This window comes from Dermacentor andersoni, chromosome 8 (genome assembly GCF_023375885.2).
Source record: "Dermacentor andersoni chromosome 8, qqDerAnde1_hic_scaffold, whole genome shotgun sequence".
NCBI classification, from domain to species: Eukaryota; Metazoa; Arthropoda; class Arachnida; order Ixodida; family Ixodidae; genus Dermacentor; species Dermacentor andersoni.
The window spans coordinates 130,041,123-130,053,614 of NC_092821.1; the positions used below are offsets into that span (position 1 = coordinate 130,041,123).

The following is a 12,492-nucleotide window of genomic DNA, read 5'->3' on the forward strand; positions in this document are numbered from 1 at the left end:
TACACGCTGATTTTTCCCAAGATTCGCTGACTGTGCTGAGTACGGGCAGCCTTATGTGCAACCCACCGGGCCGACATTTCTTGGCTTATTCTGCAGACGAGCGACTTCCGGTAGTGCCTACCGGATGACAAGCAGCTTCCACATCCAGAACCCACCATGCTTCCTCTGCAAGGTGTCGGTCCCACCGACACAGAGACAATGTTCTTGCAGGCTGGGCTGTGCAATAAAAGGGCATAGTGGAAAAGAAATGTAATTTCCTGAAGGGCATCACGAGCAAGCAGTCGGTCCCAGAGAAGAAGCAACCTGCTCCTCCTGCTTGAAATCAAAACACTGACTGGACAGCGTTGTACTGTCTTACTTTGATGTGTTGCAGGTAGAACGAACGAAATTGTGGAAAATAATGAAATTAAGTGTTGCGGGTAGAATAGAGAAAGCCCTTTCAGAAGCTTTCCCCACTGGTTCGAAAATTTTTATTTCCGAGTTCTTTTGTGTTTAGACTATCACAGCCATAGTCCTAGAAATGTTCCCAGCGTTTTCTTTTATCTTTTTCAAGGCTCGCTTCACCCTGCTGCGGCCCTGATGATCCGTGTCACCTTTCCCTGTAAAAAGAGTAGACTTAGGTGAAAACAACCTTTAAATTGTTTTAAAAAAATGAGGAACGTGGCTAAAGTGTACCAAGAACGCAACTGCATTGGTATGTCTGAAATATTATGTGCGTGCAGCAGGTGTATGACCACTATGGTACAGATATCACGTAACCAAATACACAAGTTATGTTTATTGGCGTATTGCAAAACTTACATGCCTATCTTATGTCTTATGGCATCTTGTGGCCTTATGTTGCAATCGTACTCTTTAGTCTAATCGACAATGCGTGTCGAATGCGGAGGCTCCAAATTCAAAGCAAAATAAATATGTGCCAAAAATTGCACAGTTGTAGGACCTATACCTTTTTCTGAGAACTAGTTGAGCTTGATCGAATATGCGTACTATGGCTGAGCGAGCTGTCTGAAACGCCAGCACTGGGGTTCTTATTCACAAGCCCACTGCCGAGCTATCTCTCCGAATGCTGATCAGGAGGTGAACTGTAGCTGCGATTTCGCCCTGCGTAGCACGACAGCGGGGTCATTTGTACGCGGGACACATCTGTTATCCAGTAATAGCTTATTTTTTCTACGCGACGACGCCAAAGAATGACGCATGGGTAGTACAGTTTCGAATATATAAGCGTATTGTTACAAATGATTTTTGCAAGTGACACCTTTTGACCGATCTGAGATGTGCTTCACGTCAAACGCCACGTCATTGGCACGAGCAGAGTTACGAGCAATGACATGAAAAATCAACAATGTACTGCGAGCATCGCCGAATAGATAGAGTGAGGGCTGAGAACTGTCAAAACATCCATGAAAAGCAGCTCAAGTAATTGTGCATTTCCCTAAAACTACGGAGTAAGCGTAACCCCGTGGCTCCATTTGAGGAATATTTAAGCGAACATCTCTCTAGCGTGATCTCACCAGTTCGAATGTCAAAATAGCATAGTAGTTCCACTTTCATCTCATTTACAAACGTTAACGCTAATAGCAGGCTGACACCGCGTTTTTGATGAGGATAGCACTAGAGGTGGCTATCGAAACACGAAATACGGAGAATAGGGAGATAGGGGGCTGGGCCTACTGCGAAGTGAGAGAATCTCAGAGAAAATCTCAGAAAATCTCAAAAATCTCAAATCTCAAAAATAAAAAATCAGAGAAAATCGCAGAAAGAGGAATTGATGGAATATGTTGGTACACATGTAGGGATATTTTTTATTCACAGTAGGGAATGATAACGAGCAAAATAGCCACTAGTTATTGTGCTAAATAGATAAACAGCAGCTTAGAAAATGGTCGTACATATAAAGCGATATCCAAATACACAGCACTGCAAACGACCAATGGAGAAAACAAGTACGTAACAGTATCAAACAGAAAGAAAATGTTCGTCAGAAAGAAATTCTACGATACTCCAAACGCCATATAGCCCTATGTCTTTGGAAGCCAGATGAGAGGGGATAAGGAGTAGGGACTACTGCGCTGGACAAACGACCATGTGTGACCGCTACGTGTTGGAGCCCAAACTGGAAGAAGCGCGTGTGGTCATGCACCACGGCACTGCATGAGAGGACAGCGCGTGACGAGATTAGATCGGCGATAGATCAGACGGACCCATCACCGTGCTCCCTCACGGGCTGCAGAATCAAGCGTCTTTCCTTTCTTTAGATCACTATCACAGATCATACACGCCACGAGGTCGGCGACACGAAGCCTCACACTGTCTCTGCTTTTCGGATTAGCACCGGTGGGGCCCCTCCGTTCGGCCACCTGCCACCTACGCTTCAGGCCGGACCTACAGGGGGGAGGGGAGGGGTGCGGTGGCGGATGTCTGGTCTACTAGGCATCAGCCTGTGTGTTACACTCCCGACCCGGTACTGCGGCCGAGCGCGGGTTCGGCTGCCCTGCCCGCTAAGTCGCCTGTCCCATTGCAGTCAAACGGAACATGCTGACGAGTCTGGGTTTGCTCCGCCACCAGCCCAAGCTTTCGGCATGGCTCATCTGGCGAGAGCGGCCGGTCCCACGTCACAACCGGTCATTGGACATCAAGCTGGCGGCGCTGCGCTGTTGTTTTCACGGTGTCGGCGTCAAAGCGCCGCCTTCTCCGTGCGGTGCGCGGTTTCATTCTGACGCCGATACGACACCATACCGTAAAGGATCGACTCGACAACCACTGAAAAATACTGCATAGGTTATTCAGTGAAGAGACGCTCTTGACAACAAGCAATTGACGCAGGATGGTGCAAGATGCAGCCTTTGTTACCATGTGGCTACCATACTGCAACAGGCACCTGAATTTGGCTTGCAGTGATGGTGTTTACCTTGCAATGTTTTATTCTAAGCACTCTTATGTCTACTGTGCCCTCCTTTTCCAACGTTTTTTTACTTAGACTAAACCTTAAATGTTTCATTAGCGAGAAAATTCCCGCGGTTCCTCTTGATTTTTCTCACTCACTTCAAAGCGAGGGTCTCGAGTTTGGCAACATTGATGCCAGGAGGTACCACAAAAGCGCCGATTGTGGCGTTCCGTCCTCCAGTGCTGACGCCGTAAACGCACGACTGATGTATGAGATGTTGCACATTCGGCGCTATGAACCCACCGCGCGCAGCTTAGTGGCTACGGCGTTTCAGTGCTAAGCTGGAGGTTGCAGATTTGATCCCCACCACGGCAGCCACAATTTCATGGGGGCGAAATGCAAAAATGCGCTTTGTGAAAATGAACTCGGAGTCCTCCACACGGCGTGCGCTTACTCCTAGTACGGATAGTTGCCAACGCCAACTAGCTCGTGGCCCGCCAGCGTTTCAAGTATGTGGCGAATACCCCAACGCACTCCATTTTTGCTGAAAATGCCCCGGAGCACCCTCTTCACACCTTTATACCGACAGCAATTAAATGGTCACCAGGCGAAGTTCTGCCGTTAGTGTCACCGTGAAGCTCCGTGTAAAGTCCAAGGGCGATAATATCGTCACCGCGCCGCATGATGTATCTGCGACTGAAAGCGTGCGGGGGTGAGTCGGAGATCGCGGTTCAATCTAGCGCACGCAAGGGAGGGAAGCGGGGAGGAAGCGCGCCGACTTCCGTCGCGCCCAAGGCTCCTGGGGTAGAGTGGAGAGGGCGGGGGGGGGCGCTCTACCGCGGCCGTGTCGGGCGGCCGGTCCCCCTTATCTTGAAAACCATCTGCGAAGGGAACAGTTTGCCGCGCGCTGTGTTTTCGGGGGTTCGCGTTGATGGGAGAGGAAGCTCGAAGGTCAATTCGCTCGCTCCTGCGGCCGCACTTCCTCACTCTAGCGTTTTGATACCGAGTTTCCACGGTCATCGAGTGAGATGTGTTCATGTTTGCTTGTGCGCGCGTGGCACCATGCTTGTTAATTTACTTTGTATGCCTATGTTGACAAGCTTATATGGCAGTTAAAACTGCTCTCCTTACTCCTTATAGCTTTCCACTAATTTGCTATCGCAATCGATGCTGCGCCTTTTGGCCGAAAGTGCGACTTTTAAATTTCGCTCGAAAATTCCCCCTCCCCTTCCCTACAACTCGGATAGCTAGACCGCTTCACCGCAACAGCTGCGCACTACACTGTGACCAGTGCTGTTCGCGCATATCAAACACATTATTAGATCCCAATAAAGGTGCTTAGAATCGAGACCTGGGTCTCGGAAGGACAAAACAGCGACGAGTCTACCTAAGAGTCGTTGGGAAATCAAGCGTAGCCCGCTCACTCTCTCTCTTTTCCCTGGGATAATTCCCGCGTGTTGATGTAGAGGGTTGATCCAGAAATAAGGTTCCCAAAGAGCTCCATCCACACGGGAACGTGCGAGGTGAAAAATGGCAACACTGCTGCGCATGGCTGTTCTCCAACTCTCGATTCTCCGAGGCCGCGCTTCTCTCCGCCACTCAATCTTGGCTCAGCATCCTTCCGATATATAGGTTCCAATTGTTCATCCCGCCAAGTGTGAGATTCGTTCCGCAATTCGCTTTTTGCATGCCAAAGGACACCAGCCGCTGATAATCATCATCATTTGACAGAGGTGTATGGCGACAACTGTATGTCCACTGAACACGTCCGAAAGTGGTGCAGGGAGTTTAATGACGCTCCGTAGAAAATCAACAATGAAAAACGGAGTGGAAGACCGTCAGTTTCGGAGGCGGTTATCGATATGATCCAACACGAAGTTCTCCAAAATATGGGGATCACCGTCCGTGAACTTGTCACCCAGATTCGTGGGAGTTCCAATGGTACAGTGGAAAAAGCTTTGACTGAAAAATTGGGTTATCACACGTGTTGTGCTCGATGGGTACCGCCGCTATTCACATCAGACCACAAGGAGAAACGCCTTGACTGTGCTCGCCAGTTTCTTCAAAAGTGTCAAGAAGATAAGGAACGATTATTCGACTCCATTGTTACAGGAGAAGAAACGTGGATATTTCATTTCACTCCCGAAACGAAACAAAAATTCAAACAGTGGCGCCACCCAGACTCACTGGTCGCAAAGGACTTCAAACAAGCTCCTTCTGCTGGCAAAGTCAATGCCAGTGTTTTTTGGAGTCGTAAGGAGATACTGATGATCAATTTCATGGAACGTGGGACTATACTCAATTCAGACAGTTATTGTTCAACACTATAGAAAACTCAGGTGAGCTATCCGGAACCGCCGGCGAGGGCGACTGGCAGCCGGTGCAGTGCTGCTTCACGACAACGCCCGACCTCACGTCTCCCGTCAAACCCAGGAATTTTTGACAAACTTTGGGTGGACTGTCATGCCCCACCCACCGTACAGTCCAGACCTCGCGCCTAGTGATTGTCACTTGTTCCCCAAGTTAAAGGAACATTTGAGTGATCAACGCTTCCGCAGCAACGTTGAAGTCAAAGAAGAGGTGAAACGCTTCCTCAAAGGTTTGGCGGCCCACTTCTACGACATTTGGATACAGAAATTGGAGCACCGTCTACAAAAATGCGTAGAAAAAGATAGCGATTATGTACAAAAATAGAGAAAAATATTGTCTTTCCAATGATGTGAATTTCTATGAGAATAAACAATGTTGTCTATTTCTAAAATTGATGGGAACCTTATTTCTGGATCAACCGTATATTGTTTCTCTACTATGGCACATAATCACAGTGGGGGACTGGTGAAAAAGCCACCGGTGCATTTAAAATAAATAAGAAGAAATTAGGATACAAGCCTGTATCACATTTCTCGCATTTCATAGAACGCGCACCTGGGAGCATATACCAGCGGCAGCTTATTTGCGACCAAGCCGCAGGGATCCAAAATGGGAATTTCTAGCATTTTATTTACTGGTTCCTGAAAACTTTACTTCACACAGGTTCTAACCTGTGCACTTGATGTGAATATCATTTTCTTATTGTTAGAAATGCCTCGAGTGCAAAGCCACTCAATGCGCTTTTCCGTCGTCGCCTTGTTGCCGCCGTGCTCTTGCAGTTTCGAAGATACATGCGCTGCCAGGTTTCTGTTCAAAGGAAATGTTTCGTAGCGCAATGTTTCCGTTCCGTAGTAGCAGTTGCCTCGAATACCGCGTTGCGCCTATATGAAGCGCCGCATGCAGGTAGAACTGCCCAAAAAGCGGAGTCATGAAAATAAGCTTTGCTATTGCCGTGTATGCTAAGGCGAGCTTGCCAGGCTGCCGTTTATTCCTTTTCGTTGCGTAGAATGGCCCCTACCTCCCAAACTAAAGCATGAAGAAAAAATGAACCGGAGCTAATAACATATATAATTAGTCAAAAGGTGACTCTCGCACACTTCAGAACACAATTCATGGTATATGGTTGCAGGGGAAACACACCAATAAACCAAGGAAAGTGACCTAAGAATGGTAGCGTTCAGGCGACAAAAAAAGTGACGCTATTGATATATTTAGGACATACCTCGTAGTCCTTAACGCAATAAATACATAGCTCCCTAGCTAAATGTCTGATGAAGAAAGATTATGGGGAAGAAAGACAGTATTGCGTTACTTGCACTAGTTATACCAAGTATATGGGTGATGAGCCTGTCCTGAAAATATGCAGCAAGCAATGAAGTCCTGGAAATTTACAAAGTTCTCGTCAATCTTACTTTCCTAGAGATCATCTGCGTTGTGCTTTGCTAGAAAAGCAGCGGTAACTTTTGTGGCGATTATGTATGAATGCTTGCGCTTGATGACGTAAAATTGTTGGATGAATTAGGTTTTGAAATGAGTAGAAAATGTATTTACGCACCATGCTTATGATTTTGCCCATGACTGGATGCATTATGGGGACCACCAGATATGTGGCGACTTCCTGAACTTGGCCCCATGTAAACGACAGCGATGGCAGAAAAAGAATTTCTCTTTTCTATTGTGGGCAAAAGAAGCACGAATATGGCCCAAGGGATGACACTACTGCATATGAAATTCTTCATTGCCGCCAGTCACACCAGTCCAAGTACCCGTCTGTATACCTGCGAGAAGTTATATGGTCAACGCAAACATAAAAAAGCCTTTGAGGTTTTCATTAGACGCGATTTTCTTGTACCTCTACGATTGTGTCACCATCTGGCAAAACAAACGCATTGTTTTCAGTTGAGAAGACGAATGGTTCTGTTTATACGGATGGCTTCAGCACGTGGAGAAATTTTTTTGAGAAGAGCTTTAGGCTGCAGTGGGCTCGTTGCAGAGCACAAGCTTACATATGACACTACATTCTTTAGGAGAAAACCTTGAGCTCTAATTTTTATTGCTTTTAATGACATTAAGAGTGAAAAAATGGGCGCAATTATTTGTGGCTTTTTTGTGCCCTCATTATAAATACAGCGTTGGAAGGGTTTCGACGTGTTGTCGCTAGGCTGCACAGCTGTGTTGAGCAACCAAGTCTTTGGCGTGTTGTCAAATTTGGTTGGAGCGTGAGTGCTTGCTTCGGGAATATAGATACATTGAAGCCTATTTTAGTGTTTTTTTTTTTTGTTTGCACCTTCATCTAAAATATGTGGAGGGAGAACCATCATCAATAACTACAAAGTTTATCGCATTTCTTGAGGCAGAGGCTTCGTGAATCATGAATATGTGCCTTAAGCATTAGAAATAAACCAAAACACATTTGCTAACACACTTGCGCCAAGCGATTTGGAGCAGCATCCTGAGTTGTCGTTATCGCGACAGTAGTAACTTTCACACGACAACACGAGGTTCCAAACAGCTGTATCAGTACACGACTATCTGATCAAATACCATATTCCTGTGCTACCACGTTTCCTGCACTCACGCAATCTGCCGCTGTAGGATTTCCTTTTGTCGCGCTGTGTATGATTGCTCCTAATGGAAAATATTATGAAGATATGGCTATTATACCAACTGCGTGTGAAGAATGTGGTGAAGAGCATACCGGATGAAGCGTTCTGCGTTTGTTTTTATGGCCAACAGAAACGGGGGCAGGTGTGCGTAGATTGCCGAGGGAACCGGCTTGAGAAGATAATGCGTAATTAGTTTGTGAGCTCAATTATGCAACTTGTCTAACAAACGTAATTAGCATAATCGATGTTCTATAATGCATCCTGCCTAACTCTAAGAGAAGGGTTCAAGACTGGGGACTGGTGAACTTTAATATATCCTGTGCAATTAATTCACTCTACCAATGCCTTTTTAAAGCTTTCTGCAATATGAGAGGACTTATATATATTTTCACACATTTCTGTTGCCTTACGAAAACAGCTGTAAAAATTCCTTATACAGATTTGTTGTCAAGCTAATAGGCACTTGCAGCTCGTATCTGCAACACAAGTCAGTGGTACAAACAACAACAAACTGTGACCTGCATAGCCAAAAGCAGAATGAAATGTTTGAAGGAATCCTCAAATTGGCAGTCATATTCATGTTTATGTTATAGATGAAAGCGACTTGAATTAAATCAAATCAATCAAGTCAAATCATCTTATTCCCTAGAAAGAAAATATGCTGGTGAAGGTCATTGGGTTAAGAGCTGTGATGGACAGCCTTTACAAAGCAGTTGGGACTACTACAAAAAATAACTAAAAAGTATAATACATGATAAAGTTAATATAAGGAAATAAAATGTATTTTTCACCATTTCCTAATACCATTACACTAAATAAATAAATAGAAAAATAACTATGCCAGTACAATCTGTGCAATTACATGTATTTTGAAAAAAAAAACACATTGACATCCGAAAATACATAGTAAAAGGTGAGATGCAACAATAAAAAGAACAACGATTGAAAAGAATGAACTATCGCATAAATAATATACTTATACACGGTCTATTTTCTTGCTATGTGTTTTGTGTTATGCAAAGTTTAATAAAGTCACAATCCGAAAAAGAGATCAGGATAAATGTTTCAATGTCTCACGAGCTCAAAATTATTTCATATTTACAAAAGAAAACACAGTACTTTCAGCGAGAAGTTGCTTACATGACAGTATTTATAGAGAATCACTGGCAAATTGTATTGCAGCATTTGGAATTTGTAATTATTGCGAAATCTTTGAACAAGCCATATATCAGTGCTTCATATTCGTGAGGTAACATCTCTGGTAATTAGGCGTGCAGTGTCTTTAATAAATTGTTGAAAAAAATCAGAACAGAACAGGATCGCAGAATCCGAAAAACGTATGTTTTCTAGTTTAATAATATTATAATCCCGTCGCGTAAGTTGCATTGATGAGAGGTAATCTAGATTAACTACATGTCTTATGACTTTCTTACGTAACGTTTTAACTTTTACTATATTATCTTCTGATGTGGCAGCCCACACTAAACTACAGTAGTGTATGTGAGAGAGAAAGAGGGCGTGGGATATTTGTAGTTGCACCTTCTAGGGTAAAATATATTGACAACGAACTAATACAGGAAATATACTAGAGGCTTTTTACGATTATTAACGATGTCTTGGTTCCAAATGTAGTTTGAAGAAAATGTGACACCTAACATTTTATGCTCATCGACGAAAAGAATACCTTCAGCGGCATCAACTAAAAATTGTGTTCATTGGAAATTTTAATTTTTGCTCGGAATACGATCTCTTTTTCCTTGAATGAATTAATTTGTATTAGGTTTTCGATAGCCGAGAGGAAGAGTTTACCAAATAACTAATTGCAGCGCTTGTTTAATTCATTTACATCACGCCTTTGAGAAAAGCACCCTTTCATCATCTGCGTCCATAACAAAGCTCACACTGGGGTCAATATTGACAATGTCGTTGATATAGGCATTAAATAACAGTGGACCCAGTACACTTCCCTGGCGAACAGCATTCAGCACAGGTAGGTACGATTACTTTTTATTACCTAATTGAACGCAGTACTGTCTGTTCTGTAAATATGATCTTACGAAGGAAAGGGGCGTACAGCGAATCCCGTACAAATGTAACTAAGTAGTAAAATGTTATGATTATTGCAATCAAAGGCTTTGCAGAAATCAAGAAAAACACTGAACGTGAAAATTGAGGTTATTGTGCTTCTGGAGTAAAAAAGAATAGATATGCGGGAACGGATTATTTTTGCAATCCTTCTGAAGATACAGGAATAATAGATATAGGTCCATAATTAGACAGCAGGTTACTGTCTCCACCCTTGAACAACACGGTTACACTATTTGTTTTCATATCTTCTGGAGAAACTCCTGGCTCAAGCATCAATTTAAATATGGGACTCAGTGCTGCAGTGATAAATTCTAAGATATATTTTGTTGGTTTTATTTGAATGTTGTCAATATCCAGCGCCTTTCTGTTTTTTAGATCCATACATGTCGTGTAAATTTTTTCTTCATGTGTTGGTGCAAGAAAAAAGTTACCAAGGTATTTATTTCCTGTTGTAGTTATGATTCAGTCTGCCAGTGAAGGTGTGCTTCCTCATATTCCAGCATTAGCAAAATAATTTTTCAGGTGATCTCCAAGCTCTTTAATAACATTGATTCGAAGGACCGGTCTTCAGTCGTGGGTTACTACAAGAAATATCGCGTACTTGAGGTTTTCTTATTTGCTTTACAACGAAAAACATAACTTTGTTCGCTGTTATCATTTGCACCCTCCTGGTCGAGCTTCACGAAGAACAAACTATGTTAATGATGTTTTGCTTTGTGCACCTTGAGTTGATTTTATTAAATTGTCATTTTGCCGTGAACTACAGTTGACTGGAACAGTCTTGATGTTCACGTGTTTCGGAACTACAATTCGGTTGACACAATAATTAAAAGACCTAAAATCGCCTTTGTATTACTTTATGTTGTATTACCCACCTTATACCAGCCTGAAAAAGCTAACAGTATTGTAAATAATAAAAAAAAGGAATGTGCCTCATGGCGTTCTGACGCCATATGAGGCACGTTTGCCATACCAATGGACCACAGTGCTATGGATTTCACTGCACTACAAGAGTAAGAATTGGGTACATTAAACACATTTCATTCCATATACATGCTTCCCCTGCGTTGTCCTCTAAACGTATATATATATATTTTTTTTTTTTGTTTCTCAGGCAGTTGTATCATACACACATGTAGTGCCGCCCTGTGTCTCTGAGGAACAATAAGTGCAATAAAATAGTCTTTTGAACCACACCTATCTAAGGAGGTACAGGCATTATATCACATGATTTCGCGGTTGTCAATACGAAAGAATAGGACGAAATCATTATTCGAGCATAAAACAAATTCCGCAGCCACCACCTACGGACACCATCCAGCAACGAAAGCTGAAGAATCCTAATAGCTGCAGTGTGCCCAGAATATGCGGAGGATTGCATTGCTTTAGTTTAGGGTTACGGCATTAAACACTATAGCCAGCACCATGTAAAAATTTTAACGGGAGGCTTCAGCCTCAACACTTTTGCTTAAATTGCACCTTTCAACAGTCTAAGAGCTATGTGCCCAAAACTCAGAGTGGTGACGTGGCATAATCTCATAAAAAAACAATCAGAACTGTCATGGGCCAGGTCTACTGTGCAACTACGTTGCAAAGCTTGAGTGCGTCCGATGCGTTGCCATCAGAGCAACAATCAATCCCAAAAGTTTTCTTCGCGCTTCAAAAATAACCGACGAGCCGGAGAGAATGCCTGACGTGTAAATACCTGTATGGACGTGGCCGACGTGGAAAAAACAACTTTGATCTGCCCGCCTACGCCTCGAAATGGCTCTTCGCCCTTGCTTTAGAGGTAGGATATTAGCAAGGGTGATGTAATACGGGTGTCACACGGCATACCTTTCATCGCGATCAAGCCCGATCTGGATCGAATTTCTCGGTCGTGATTGGCTCCTTTGCACAAAATTCGCGAGAGCCAATCGCAGTCGAGAATTTCAGGTCCGGATCGGTGCCGATCGCGATCAGAAGTGTACGTGTGACACCGGTATAAGTAATCTATTACAATGCTATTGTATTTTCTTTTTTGCTCGCTGACCAAGAGGCGCGCGGATTGGCATTTGAATATCGCTACAACTTCACAATTGTTGTTTTTTCTTGTTCTCACTGGGTACAGGAAACCATACATCACGGCCTGCCATTGTGTGGCCCCAGGGGGAATTGTGAAGAGAAAAAAATACTTGCTTTGAATTTACAGCGCAGACTTTGCCTTCAGCATCATCTCCCTCATGACAAAGGACTAGCGAAACAAACACCTACCAATGGCGCAAGGAACTTTGTTGGCAGTAGAACGGTGGTGACGCCGCCATATGTATGAGATACGGCAATAAAAAATTCGCAGTTCCGCCTGAAAGGCGAAGCACCGATTGCAATATCAAATTAGTAGTTAGCGGTACCAAGTAAGGATACTAGTTTTATAGGCCGTATAAACTTGTAAAAATTCGCTTACTGACTGAATTAACAATGACAGAATGCGCAAGCGTGACTCAACGAGGACCTAGAAAGAAACAGACACACGGAGACGGCGCTGTCCTTGTGTGTCTG

General features: G+C 43.7%; 1 long non-coding RNA gene across 1 annotated transcript; it reads right to left on the reverse strand.

Annotated features, from left to right (window-relative positions):
• Positions 1–447: 447 nt before the first annotated feature.
• LOC129383257 (uncharacterized) lies at positions 448–11,914 on the reverse strand. Its single transcript, XR_008611134.2, has 3 exons — positions 11,660–11,914; positions 6,816–7,038; positions 448–599 (listed from the first exon to the last, which is right to left on the reverse strand). It is a non-coding gene; the product is annotated as an uncharacterized lncRNA (long non-coding RNA).
• Between the last annotated feature and the right edge of the window lie 578 nt (positions 11,915–12,492).